The sequence below is a fragment of the Chrysemys picta genome, chromosome 19 (genome assembly GCF_011386835.1).
Source record: "Chrysemys picta bellii isolate R12L10 chromosome 19, ASM1138683v2, whole genome shotgun sequence".
Classification (NCBI taxonomy): domain Eukaryota; kingdom Metazoa; phylum Chordata; order Testudines; family Emydidae; genus Chrysemys; species Chrysemys picta.
Genome location: NC_088809.1, coordinates 15,192,432 through 15,206,820, shown reverse-complemented (window position 1 = coordinate 15,206,820; position 14,389 = coordinate 15,192,432). Strand labels below are relative to the sequence as shown.

At 41.4% G+C, this 14,389-nt stretch overlaps 1 long non-coding RNA gene across 1 annotated transcript; it reads right to left on the bottom strand.

The window, feature by feature from the left end:
* Positions 1–7,651: 7,651 nt before the first annotated feature.
* LOC135976593 (uncharacterized) lies at positions 7,652–11,950 on the bottom strand. The gene is made up of 3 exons (XR_010593856.1): positions 11,918–11,950; positions 11,357–11,402; positions 7,652–10,118 (listed from the first exon to the last, which is right to left on the bottom strand). It is a non-coding gene; the product is annotated as an uncharacterized LOC135976593 (long non-coding RNA).
* Between the last annotated feature and the right edge of the window lie 2,439 nt (positions 11,951–14,389).

Below are 14,389 nucleotides of genomic sequence, written 5' to 3'. Positions count from 1 at the left end.
TCTAATAGTCAAAGACCAATTAATTGCCAAAATTAGGCTTTCACATCATACCACCCCCTCCATAAACTTATCAAGGAGTCCTAGGCACTTACAAAGGAGTCCTAGACACTATGGTAATGCAGGTAAATAATTAATAATAATTAATAAACTTCCCTGGGCTGCGCCTGTGGGTGCTGTGTCTCTTGGACATGCAGCACACAATCTCAGCCACAAAGTTTTTCTGCTTGGAAAGTTATTTTACCTGAGTATGGAGAAGTAGTCATCAAGACATGGAGAATGAACCTTAAAACTAATGTACCTAAAGAGTTAAAAATGTATTTAGATTTATTGGTGGTCAAAAGGTGTGCAATAAACCAAACTTTAGGGAGCAGAAAGCTCGGCGCTAAAAGACAAGGGCCCATCAAAAATAGAAGAACATAGAAAACTGTATGTAGTGAGCTGCATTCTCTTCCTCACACTAGGCCAAAGTCTTCATTTTTATTTTGTGGTGCTTAAGATGCTCTGAAGCAGGCACCAGTTTAAAATACAGAGGATGCTTCCTTAACATATTGGGTAGGACAGGACCCAAAGTAATTGTTTGCACCAAAATGGGACAGAGGACACCTGGTTGCCTCTTGTATCTAGGCTTCCCCCCCAAAAATACAGCATTGCAATTAGGGAAGGAGCAAGCATTTGTTGATGCAAGACTCAAGGTATTCAGAACAGATCCTGCATTTCCATTTCCATGGAGGTTACACCTCTAATTTAAAAATCCCCGAGCAAAAGTCTGACCACATAAAATCTTAATACATCCTTCCAGATTCAGACTGGGAAAACATGAAGTGCTTAATCTTACACATTCTCTCTAAATTGCAAATTTAATTTATAAACAGCTGCATGAGTTATAAATTCCATCTCCTGTAATGAATACAGACCAATTAAGGTTATGAGTAGAAATAATTTACAGGATGTGTCAAAAATAAAAGTAGATTTACATGGAGCTGTATCGATTGAAACACAATATCATCAACCTGGAGGCTGTTTTGGATAGTTTTCAAGAGACACAGAGATGAAAAAGACAGGGAGACAACACAATAAACCAAACATCTTTATTTGTAAGCCAACTAAGACGTATCACTGAATCCCAGCTGCTATAATAATTCCCTCTCTACTCACACAGCTCCACGATACTGACAAATCTAAATATGAAGAAGAAAAATATCTCCAGAAGGCTGTTATTTCGCTGCCTGAATTGTGTCAGGGAAGTGTAAATATAATCACATTTTATCCTCCAATCTGAAATGGATTTCAGTGGCAGAGATCACAATGTAGCATGCCTTGATTGATAATAACTCCCTTGTTGCCATCAGTAATATGTTTAAAGGGGGAAAAGCAGTTCAGTTCATGACAGAATTACTAGGCAATTCAATCAAAATCCAGCATCTCTCTGTGTCAAGAAGGATGGGTAAAGCACAAGACTCTGCCATAAGAAACAGAGCATCTTAAGGAAATCACTTCTAGAAATATTCTGGATCCAGAGACACGAGTGACATAATTGGAGAAATGTTCTGTCTATAAATTGTCTATAAGCAACTTACTTTTCTTGGATTAGTTCTTCGCTAAATAATTCTGATCAGTAATTCTTGGTCTGGAGCTCATTCAGGCCGGAGGATGGTCACATGGCTTGCATGGTATTTTTTTCTGGCCCCTAAATGAGTATGTGTTAACGCTAGAATTCAGGTAATACTTCAGAGACCATCCTTCGCCCAAAGCAACCCTCCCATGACAGCTATGCTTCACTTGGCTGATGCAGTTGAATACACTCCACTTTAGGGTATCAGTTGCTACAGAAAGAATGTTTTCATCGGTGGGATTGTAGCAAAGGAAGAGCTCAGACTGAGCCCAGTCCAGACTGTGGGATACACACCTTTCTTATAAAGCTTTTTTGCCAATGCCTATTAATAAATAAATATGATTAGTAAAAGCTTTAATCATACAATATCATGCATCCCTGGAGCCCATAGGTATGAAGAGAGGCAACAGCATTTGTTGTGAACTCATTCTGCCTTTTCATACGTTTCTTTGGAAATTGGAAAGAAAGGTGATTTGATGCTTTAACGATATGATGGATGTGAGAGTGCCCTCATCTGATATCACATTTAACACCCTGAACTTTGATCCTTTTTCTTTCTGTGTTCTCACTTGGGCTCCTTTTGTGGCAACAGAATGAAACTTTTCCATGGAGCAAAGGATTTATGCTGTAGATGGGGAGGATCTAGGAGAGCACTTGGGGACAGAACAGAAGCAGGAGAGTGAGTTAACAAGACAGGAGCAGCAATTTCCATGTCCTCCCAATTCTTCTACATCACTTGGGAAGAGCTGTGCTACGAGGTACGGCACTCACATCCAAATAAAAGCAGATCACTTTGGAGGAGTAAGTTAAGAAGCCCACCCCAGAAGATGCTCAGGTTCCAGAATGGGCTAAAGGCCACCTGGTTGACTCCTGAAAATGAGATCCCAATAGCAAAGACAGGCAGCTATCTGGCCTTCCCCCAATAATAGAGCACAGAAAGTAGGGAAGAGCCAGTATTTGTTGACGGAAGGGCCAAAGCTTTTGATAAGCATGTGAAGCTTTGGATACTTATGTGCACTTCTGACCTTGAAGGTTCACACATCCCTCATGAACAGGGCCAGCTAAATGTAGTGTGCACTGACTGCACACAGGATGATTCAGTGATGACTGGGTTACAAGCAAATCCCCAACTGCACCTTCCCTCCAGTTTCCTCCACCTATCTCCTTCAGCAAATAAAATCCCAACCTGTTCCCCAGCTAGCCGACTCAGCTTATCACTGTGGATAATTGAAGCTTGAATGACTTAAAGCTCACACTGCTCCCTCCATTTCCTTCCCTCTTCCCGAAGAATGAATATGAAATGGACTGTGCAAGCTTGGCTGGCAGAGCTATTCGAGAGAGCACAGTGCATCTGTAAATTGGTAGCCAGCCAAAAATGGCGCATGTGGAGACCCCCCCCCCCTCCGCAGCTGTATCCTTTTCAAAGTGATGTTTGTAGTAGGGAGCTACAAAAGTGCTATTATGTTGTCTTGAGTGGCTATGCGGGTTGAATTCTAAGCAGAGCAGGGATTAAATTTTGCCATCACTGCCCATGAGCAATTTGCCATTGTGCAGCAAGCCGCTTTCACAGCAGGTTATTATTGCTGTCTGTGCTGTACTATTCTTATTCTATGAAACCTGAAACGAGACTCCCAACCTTTAAAAAAAATCTCTCTCTCTCTCTCTCCCCATTGTTTGAAATGCCTTCTTGGAAGCTAGAAAAACAACATTTCCCCCCTCTACCTTTAATGATTATATGCTTTTCCATTTGGCAAATGGTACTCTATTTCCTTCCCCCTGTGTTTTGAATACAACTATGTCAAACATGTTCATTTCCATTGAACAACTCCAGCTGACGTAAGCCCACATCTTGCCCAAATATCTGTCTGGGCACATGTGATGTCAGCCCATCTCTGAGGACCAGTTAGTTAGCTGTGGTAGGGGAGCCACCAGAGAAGGTAACAGAACAGTGCTTGTAGGTCCTACCTATTAGTGGTGGGTGATGGGATTTTGGAGTTTAGATTTCAAAAGGAAAAGAGCATTTACACTCACTTTGCATTTTTCCCATTAGGTTATAACCATGTCAATGTAGGTCCTAAAAATGGGTAGGTCAAGATAGTTTCAACTAAACAACCGCCCTTTAACCTTCTCAAAAAATTGAAAATGTTTTGCATACAAACCTAATGCAGTAGTGGCCATAATTGTCCATGCAGTCTAGTGACTAATGCTGGATTTTTTCAGAGAGAAGCATAAATCCTGATAATATACCTGGGTCCACACCTGGGAAATTTTGCACATAAAGTTTATACCGTGGTGCATAGGGGCTACAATCCCTTTTAACGTCATCCAGACTTTTGTGTACTGTAGATTCTATTCCAAACTCCTATCAACCTCTAATGCTTTTTGGTATTGTACTAAGACTTGTACTGACTTGTGTCAGTGAGTCCCACAGGTTAACCCTAATGGACTGACATCTATTGCCTTAATTTGAATAGCTTTACTGACACGTTGCATCTTGGATATTTCTTTGTCTGCTCAGAGTAATTTCAACTCACAGCAGAGGGAGGACCTGACTCATGTGAAATTGGTTGTCCTGGCATTGCTGCCCAAGCTGTCAAGGGGGAATGGATCCAAAGTCTAAAGTAGCCTCCCTGGTGCCCGGGGATGCAATTAGATCCGTCAGGGTCTGTGTGCTGAGGTCAAAAGAGATTACCCTGTGCTTTCAGGTAAGGGACCGAAGGCCTGGATAAGTGCTTGTGAAGATCTGAAAAGGGCTGGTTGTGCAAATTAGCATCACACCTGAACCACAGTGGCTTTTGTTTTACTCTCAGAATCCATACTCACTATTCTTTGATACAATCCTAACATCCCCTTCTGACCAATATACCCTTTCCACTCCCCAACCCCCAAAAACTCAAACACAAAGACCCTCCTCTCCAAGCAGAATTTTGAACAGAAAAGGGAGAGTTGCCAGAGACTCCATGATGCCCACTTAGAGTCTTTACTATTGCTGCAGATTTTACGTGGAAAGTGCTCAGATACTATGGTGGTGGGCAGCAGCATTAAAACCTAAGATATTAGATTTGTGGCACTCACAGCCGATGAGCTTCATATGATAACTACAAATGAGGAAATGTCAGGACCTCTGTTCTCAGATCTCTCAGGTTCTAATATGGCCCCATCACCATACTATGGGAGCATCTCACAATCTCTAATGTATATCCCCACCACACCCTTGTGAGTGCTATTATCCCCATTTTACAGATGGGGAACTGAGGCACTGCAAGGCTAAGGCCCAGATCCTCAAAGGTTTTTAGGTGCCTAAGTACCTTTGAGGATGTGGGCCTAACTGACTTGCCCAAGATCAAATAGAAAGTCTGTGGCAGAACAAGGACTGTGCCCAGTCTCTGAACCCCCAGGCTAATGCCCAGCCACTGGACTACCCTTCCTCTTTGGATCTGGCCTGCGTCAGCTCATGGAAGCCACTTTACCTCTCTGTGCCCCACTTTCCCAATGCATAAAAAATTGGTGCAACACATTCTGACCCCACTGCTCAAGGATATTGTGAGGCTTAATGCGCTTGTCAAAAAGTACTTTGAGATACTGGAACATAAAATGGGACTGAAATATTACTGTTCTCTTGTTAGTAAAATCTGCCGGAAAATGAAGCAACCACATGGCTTTGCCAGGCAACATTTGTTGGAGCAGAATGATAATGGGTGGAGGAAGGAATTATGTTAGTTGAGTTCCCTTCTTCTAAGCCTCGGGGCTGTCAGTCTGGTGCTGCGCCTCATCACTTTCACAACAAGGAAGCAGTGCCAGACTGACAACCGAGGGCACTCAGATCAGGCACGGTGTTCGCACAGTAAGTGCTTCGGAAGGAGTCTTCTATTGCAGTGTCACATGAAAAAGGCCAAGGAACACACCCCATTTCCCCCTCATTTCCTGATAGATGCTGAGACTTGGAAAATCTAATTATGGCATTGCACAGCTCCTGGCGATTGTAAGGGTTTATAAATGCTACTGTCTGGTTTGGAAGAGCGAATCTGAAATAATCTGCTTTGTGTAATGTCCCCTGCTGTAGAGAAGAGACAGAAGTCAATTTTAGGGCATTTAAATTGAATGAACATATCAGAGTTGCTGGATAGAGATCTGGTAGTTCTTCTGACTCCTAGACTAATTAACACAGCCTATCCTTCCTAGTACTGCCCCACAGAGTCTCCCTAAATCCTGGCCCAGAGAATCAAGAATGGAATGGATTTCTGACTTCACTGTACTTTAGAGTAGCTGTAGCAAGATACGTAGGTGTTTTGGGTTTGTTTTTTTCTCTTCCTGTGAGCTGATGAAACATGCTCTTAATTTTCAGGAAAGTGACTGCTGTGATAGCAGCGGTGGGAAATCATATGCACAGCAGGCCACCATCATTCACAATCATTCTGTGTATCAGTTTTTGATGATGTGATATCAGGTAAAAATTATCCTTGCTACTTTCTGGCGTGCCACATCTTTTGAACTCCAGCCTGCTTTTCTATTGGCATTTGCATGTGATCCTAGGGCTACTAGATTATTGACTAGGGAGAGGAAAAAGTATCCTAGGTTTAGTCTAACAACCTTCTATGTAAATTCATTGCCAGTTATGTATGCAGTGTTCTATTGGAGCTTTGTTAGCAAAGATCACTGTTGTAAACCACCTAATCTCCATTGTTTGTGTTTATTTGGTTCCCTCTTACAAGGGACATTCATTTTGACCTTTTGTATTTACCCACAAATACTGAATTTACTTCTGATGAGATATAAATGATAACATTATCTCTGTGCCACAAACTTTTATTTGAAATGAAAGAGCTAACACTGTGTTCTATTATTGGTGAAAGTTCAGTTATTCTCTGAATAATATTTCAGAGAATAATGAAATTATTTCCCCGCCCGATTCAACCTGCCATATTGTTGCCATGGTCTGTGTAATGGGCTGTTGGTTCTCTGGGTGCATGCACAGCCAGCATGTTTGTTATGCCCCATTCCCAGCCCATTTAAAAGGATTCTGGAAGTTGCAGTCTAGAAAGACAGATGGAAGGTGTAGACATAAGGAATATGTCTGACAGCAAGCATGTGATATCAGGCTTCCTGTCTCCGCGGGCCGGAGCCAGTAGACTGGGAGAAAGTAGTGGGTCTAAGACCATTGAGACACACTCAGTCCAGGAAAGGCCTTTGAGTAGATACAGTGTACTGTGATTAGAGCCTGATCAAAAGGCTACTGAAGGCTGAGAAGCTCTAATGTAAGCGGCTAAAAGGACTTGGAGAACCCTGAAGGCTTGTTTACCTTCCATTAACAATAAAGCAGCAGTTCTCAAACTGTGGGTCAGGACCCCAAATTGGACGTGCTGGGGCTGAAGCCTGAGCCCCACTGCCCAGGGCCAAAGCTGAAGCTCAAGGGTTTCAGCCCTGGGGGGTGGGGTCAGATTATAGGTCCCCTGCCTGGAGCTGAAGCCCTTGGGCTACAGCTTTGCCCCCCACACCCTCACCTGGAGCATTGGGGCTTGGGTTTTGCCCCCTCCCCTGGGGTCATGTAGTAATTTTTGTTGTCAGAAGGGGGTCGCGGTGCAATGAAGTTTGAGAACGCCTGCAACAAAGGAAACCCCAGTTAACAACATGTTTGGCTATTTAATGAAGTGGGCCCTGAAAGAGGAGGGAAACTGAGGCATAGCCATACCAGAGGCCGGGATGCAGGTAAACTAACCCTGTTCCAGTCTCGTACTTTGTTTCCCATTAATGCATAATGAATAGGGCTGAAGGGAACATAAGATGGAAAAGCCTTTAAATATTGATGACGTGAATCTGCTCAATATAGCATTGCTTGTACTGAGAGAAACCTGTAAATTTGCAATACTTAAAAGTAATCAGTTAGAGTAAAGCACAACATGTACATACCTGTAAATGGTACATTTAATTACAAATCTCACAAGGTTCCTAGCTATGTTGGGGCACCAGCAGCCTAAAGCCTAGAAGCAGATGCAGCCAAAGTCCTTTATGAGTGAATTAATGGTGTAGAGGCTCCTGAGATTATTTCGGTTTCCCCTTGCCAAGCAATATCTCATAATCCACACTGAGACTGATTATATAATAAAGACTAATTTGCAAATAAAAGCATTAAGTACAGTTCTCTGAGATTTGTTGAGTCATTTTATTTCTTATCATTTGGACAACTGCCAGATATTCACAAAAATGTTTACTAATCCTGAATAATTTGCAAATTTTTACCCAATTGGTGAAATGGCACTGTTATGTGTTAATCATTATTTGCTGTTCTCCCGTTAAAAGCATTTCCTTTATTCTCCACAAGGTAGTGGAAACAATAACATGAGATCACACACCATGAATGAAGAATAGTAACTTATTAGAGCCAAAAGTTGGAGCACTAAACCCCTAGGCTGAAAATTGCTTCTCCAGTTTTCAGTGAAAGCTTATGAATACTGGACACATGGAACAAAAGCCAATGTCAGTCTGCTAATTATTCACTAGCCAAAAAATAGAGCTACATGTGTGCAAATATTAGCTGCTCAGACTCTGTGGTGATGGGGATATATAAGTAGATAGATCTGATTCATAGGTAAATTATTGATAAATAGATAGTTAAGTGCATAGTTTCACCAGCTCAAATAAAATTAGTGCATAGTGTATATTCAGAACTTCTGAGGTTGCGAACAGCCCACAGACAGATGACAATATAAATCCCATATACATTAAACTACAGACCTATCCATTTCAAACACGTGGACCACACCACAATTATCCATGCTTTGATTCCCTTCAGATTCAGTTGTGGTAAGGCATGGGCCAACACCCCAAGACAGTTCAGAAGCTGAAGCTAGTGCAGAACGCTAATTGCCCACTTATTAGGTTAAACATCAGGAGCACGTTACATCAACACTTCACAATCTCTATGGGGCTCCTGATAAAACTTTGGAGGAATGTAAGGTATGAAAACCTAAATGGTTGGGTACCCGGTTAGCTTAGAGTCTGCCTCTCTTCCTCAGTTATACTATGGCTGTTCTAGTAGAGGCACTTCATCTGGAGCGTGAATTAAAGGGGGCTCTTTTCCAGGAGAGGCCCTTGACTTTAGAACTTGCTTGGTTGGCCAGACAAGGACTTGTTGACATTCCAGGCATGTTAAAAGGCTCATCTTCCCCTTCCAGGCTTTTGTAGAGTGGTTGAGCTGAGGATTGGAGGGGCATGGTGGATATTTATTTCAATATGGATAATCTTTTAGTACTGTGCCTCAAGACCCCAACTGAGTATGGGGCCCCATGGTGCTAGGTGCTGTACCAACATGTAACAGAGGAGACCTGCCAAGAGGAGTTCACAGTTTAAAGTATACCAGACAGATAAAGGCTAGGAGAGTAAATGGAGGCACAGAGAGGCCAGGCATACACCCACGGTCACCCAGCTGGTCAGGGGTAGAGCTGGGAACAGAACCCCCCGGTCTCTTAACTCCCAGTCCCATGCTCTAGCCCCCATACACATGGCCCCCCACTTACTGTTCAGTTTAATGTACTGAATAGATCTCCAGAGCACACAATGGGCTGCTTTAAGTGCTTTTTAGACATTTGAAGAAATATAATGCAATGTTGATATGGTGCTTTCCCAGGGGGTGGGTGGGAACCTCAGCAAATTACCCTAGATTATGTAGGTGTCATGGGGTTTTCCTAGTTTAAAAAAAAAGGGGGGGGGGGACAGCCTCTATTAGCTGACAAATGAGATTTAATGGACAAGCAATATGGTGAACCCTTCCCATCTCCTCTGGCCATCTGCATCCAGAGTCTGCTGAAAGCGTAAAGATCCCTGTAAAGCCGCGCTGCTTACATGTACTTCCATCAGCACTGCTAAATGTTTCACTCTAGGAAAAACACAAACATCCAAAAAAAAAAAAAACTGCAGCCCAATTATTTTAGAAACAAAGCTGTCAAATGATACACTGTGTCTGGCTGGGCCTCCAATTGCACTAAGTCACTTCGGGGTTTTACGATGTTCCCAGTGGAAATTAGGCACCGAGGCCCACATTCAAAAAGGTATTTAGACTCCTAAATTCCACTGATTTCAATGGAAGTTTGCAATCTTAAATACCTTTGTGCATTTGAGCCTGAGACCAGCCTATCACTCTTAGAAAACCAACTCTATAGAGCTGCTCCATCTAGCTTCCTTCTCTCTGAATATCCTACTTCCCTAGCTGGAGTTTTGCTTTCTTTGACAGAGCTTTTCTCCATTTCAATGTTCCACTAGTGACATCTGTTGAAATAAAAGCTCTGCATTTAGTCCAGGACTGGTCATTCCTAGGGTCTTGTCTTCAGGGAGCTTGATTCTCGCTGAGATGCCCATTCAGCTCGTATGTTCCAAGGCACCATAGGAACTGCTGCTATGCATGCAGCATCTGAAAATAGCATTGACATTGTTGCAGATGCTTTTGTTAGAAACAGGGCATTAGGGTTGGCTCTGCATAGATAAAAGCTATCCTCTTTGTTCTGGTGCAAACCTGGACCAGAATAGAAGGGATATCAGAGGTCAGAAATGAAGTGCATTGACAGAGAACAAGCAGGTGTTTATGGATCCAAATATGTCATTTGTGTAAGTACTTGAAAGAAGGATATTCATCCAAACTAGCTGAACCTCTTTGGGCTACTGTATTGGACACAAGAAGGGGCTTTCTTCTGAGGCCAGAAATGTTACAAGAATATACAGCAGTAAAATAAATCTGTGAACACTTATGGCTTCTCACTCAAATACCACAGGGAGAAGGAACCTTTATTTTTTTAATAAAGGTTGTTTCTTCTTACCCTCCCTAATCACAGGTTGTCTGTGATAGCAAGACGTAGACTTGATGACCAAGCTTTGTGTCCTATGCTGGCAGGCTGGAGCACAGGGTAGTGTCTGCAGTTTTCCTAGTGACTTTAATAAGCTTTTCTTACAGAAAACACCATATAATAATGTTTTTTGTATGTTCTAAATATTAGGTTACCTACCTCGTTAAGTGTTGAATTCAGGCTCTTTTAGTCTTTGAATGATTTAGCATTACAGCAAGTTTTCACATTTCTGAGCAAATGAGGAAGGATGCGCTTGTGGTCAACCCTCTGGACAGAGACTCACAAGAATTGGATTCAATTCCTGGCTCTACCAGCCATTTTCTGGGCAAATCACTTCCTCAGTTCTCCACGAGTCAAGTAGGGCTACTACTACTTCCATTCTCCCATCTTTTCTCTGCTTAGATTGGAAGCTCTCTGGAGCTGCGAGCACCTTTTATTAGATATATATACACAACATCTAGCACAATGGTGCCCCAATCTTAGTTGTGGTTTCTAAGAGATACTGCAATAAAGAATAATAAATGAGGAATAAGACAACTGGAAATTTTCTGTTACTTTGTAAAGCTGAATTTTTGAAAACAGAATCTCAGGATACTGCACCTCAGTCATTTGCCTAGGTGACTCATGTAGTGTTTAGAATGGAGATAAAGCCGTATACTTTGAATATCATCTGCACTGAGCTTTATTTGCTTTCAGAAAAAAAATATCAGTCTTTAGCTACTGTACTCCAAAAATTTAGTGTGAAGCATACTAAAAGGACAGAACAGTTCACAGTAACTGGGTATTTTCACTTCTGGCCCCAGCAGAAACCAGAGCACATGATATTGAGGAAAAAGAGAAACTTAAACTTTAAAAGCATCTAAAGTTTGGTTGGGGAACAATTCTGGGCAAAGTATAGATTGGTTCTTACTTTAGATTATTCCTTTCTCTCATTCCCAGCATAAGAGTCACCAAAGCTGGAAAAAACAAGAAAGAAGTTTTAAATTATGAGTGAATTGCATTGCAGTATTGCCAACTCTTGTGATATTTGATGTTGTTCTTAAATCCATAACTCCCGAGTCAATTGATTAAATAAGAATCCCTGCTTTCATTTTCAAAAATAGTAAGTTCCTAGCTCTTATGGATACTGAGGGAAATCTGGAAAACACCCTGAAGACAAATAAACAGAACCTTAAATTTATTATTTTGTCTAAAAACCTCATGATTTTAAAGCCAATCTCATGATTTTTGAATAAGGGGGGTTGACAAGGCTGTTCTAGGGACCTTTCTACTATTGTCGGTTTTACACTACTCTTAGTTCTAGTCATTGATATAATCATCTTCTACAATGAGAAACACCTAACAGCTCTTAGTTAAAGTTTGCTTATAATGCCTAGTAGTAGCATAAACTATATTACAAAACCCTTTTCCTCTCTTGGATACAAAAATAAAAGTCTGTTACTCTAGCAGAACATAGAAAAATTTACACTACCCTTTGCAGAAGGAACAAATGTTGTGTAACCACCCTCTTTAGAGAAAAAGCCAAGGTAGCTTGAAACTCCATTTATATAGGGAGGTTTCTAGGTGGGGCTAAGCACTTAGCTCTTCCCCAACCCCGCCCCAAACATAAATTAACCTGTGTATTTCAGGGGAAAGGCTATAAAAAGGCAAGAGGCGAGTCTCTTTTTGTGATTAGTCAGACCTAACTGATACAATAACAGTAACATATGTTCTAGAAGAGATCAAAAATTGGGGGAGGAAGGAAATAGTGAAAATAAATATAATAAAAATGTCCTGTCCTTGATCAAGGGGAAAAAAACCACTTTAATTACAGGTTCTGAGCAGTTTTGCTCTGGAGTCCGAGGAACAAACTATACATGAGAATTATTCTCTTCTTCTAGGACTGAAAAAAGCATCTTGGGCCTCTTATAGTACAGTGTTTGCTATTTAGTTTTTTTTCTGCGTTCCATTTTAGACTAAATGGTTTGCTCCATAAACTTTACCTCTGAGGTAAAAAGCTTCACAACAGGGACCTCCCTTCCTGTCTATAATGGATCTACTGAATAGAGGCTATTGTTGGCGCTAAGAAAAAAGGTTTTCTTGCTATCTGAGATGTGTAAATGTAAAGCAACCAGCTTCCCACAGCCAAATTCCCCTTCCTATTCCAGGGCTAGGTCTCTCCATAAGAAGCAATTCTCAGTCACCTGCACTCTTCCATTGTACCTACTTGATTGAACAATTAGACTCTGCTGAGACAAGCATTTTATACCCACCTCTCAGCAGTAGGGGCATACACCTGTGGTCAACTCTTCTCTATGGGAAGAGAATAGTTAATCCTTTCCTTGCTAGCTATGTACTCTTTAGTCCTGTTAAATTTTGTACGGGTGCTACAATTCATGATATTCCCAAGACACTGGGGAAAAGTTTGTGTACTGAAACCCAATGTAATATAAACATAAATGAAGGAATTTTTTTAGGTGGGGAGGATGTTTTGCTGGCGGCTACAAGAAAAAAAGTCTGCAGTTTTTCCTTCTTGAAGGTTTTGAGCAGCAGTTTCCAGACCATAAAATGAAGCAGCATCTTCCTTAACCTTTCCCTCCCCCAATCTATAGTAGTAATGGCCAAATCTCTATAAACATTTTGTAGCATTAATGGAAAGTGTATTTCTTTTAAATATCCTCTGTTCCATTGAGACTTTTTTCTTCAGAATAGGAATAAAATTTTTAAAAGCACTTACGTGAATTAAAACCCTAAATCCCATTTGCAAAAATGACACTGGTATTTAAGAGCCTAACTCCATTGACTTTTAATGATATTTAAGCTCCTAAGGGCCAGATTCTCAAAAGGTATTTAGGTGCCTAATTCCCATTGATTTTAGTGGGAGAATGGGGCCTTTGAGAATCTGGGCCTAAGTCATTTTTATTGATGGGACAATTTTACCCCAAGACTTAGAATACTAATAAAAAAGGAGCTGAGAGTGGCAGAAAAGCAACATGGAACGTTCTAAGATAAATCATGGTCATGAGTCCAGAGTTCTCATTCTTACCACAGAAGCTTCCATTTGTGTGCATGGTATCTCTTGCATGTGCTGTGATATTTTTGTTTGAATAGCAAAAAAATACTGAAGGGGAAGGGCAGAAATATGGTCTTTATTCAAATCCTCCAAAAAAACTTTGGTCTGTCTCACTATAGAGGCAGCTTTAGACAATTACTCTGAGTCCCCTCCTGCTTAGTTTAAAGTGTTTTAAATAATTTAAAGCATTAGGTTGTGAAACTGCAGCTGTTAATTCTTAGCTGTGGACTCTGCAACTGGCTTGGCTACTCTTTTTCAGTCAGCTGTTAGAGTCTGGCTGTTGCTGTTACTGTTACTGTCTTGGTATCTAGGGCAGATACTTTGATAAGACAGTGAGGGGGGGGGACAGATAGCTCAATGGTTTGAGCATTGGCCTGCTAAACCCAGGGTTGTGAGCTCAATCCTTGAGGGGGGCCATCTGGAGCAAAATCAGTACTTGGTCCTGCTAGAGTGAAGGCAGGGGGCTGGACTTGATGACCTTTCAAGGTCCCTTCCAGTTCTAGGAGATGGGATATCTCCATTAATTTAATCTAATCTAATCTAATGAGGCTGAGTCTCCCTCAGTAGATCAGACTAGAGATGCTCAGATGCTTATGTCAGCCTTGTGGGTCTGCAAAACAAAGCTGGAACTCTGACAAAGATAGACTTCCTGCTGATGTTTCTCACAATTCATTTAAGAACAACCTTTTGTAGGGTATTTTGGCACTTGTGAGAGGGGAGTAATCTCTTCGTTTTAGAGAAAGCAGAGACTGGTATTGCTTAGGATGGAGAGAGTTGGGAGTTGTGGGTTCTCTTCCTGCTTCTTTCATTGACTTTGCTGCAGAACCTTGGGCAAGTCCCTTTATATCTGAATGTTTAAGCTGAAGGACAATGCTGGTGGAAGAAAAACTG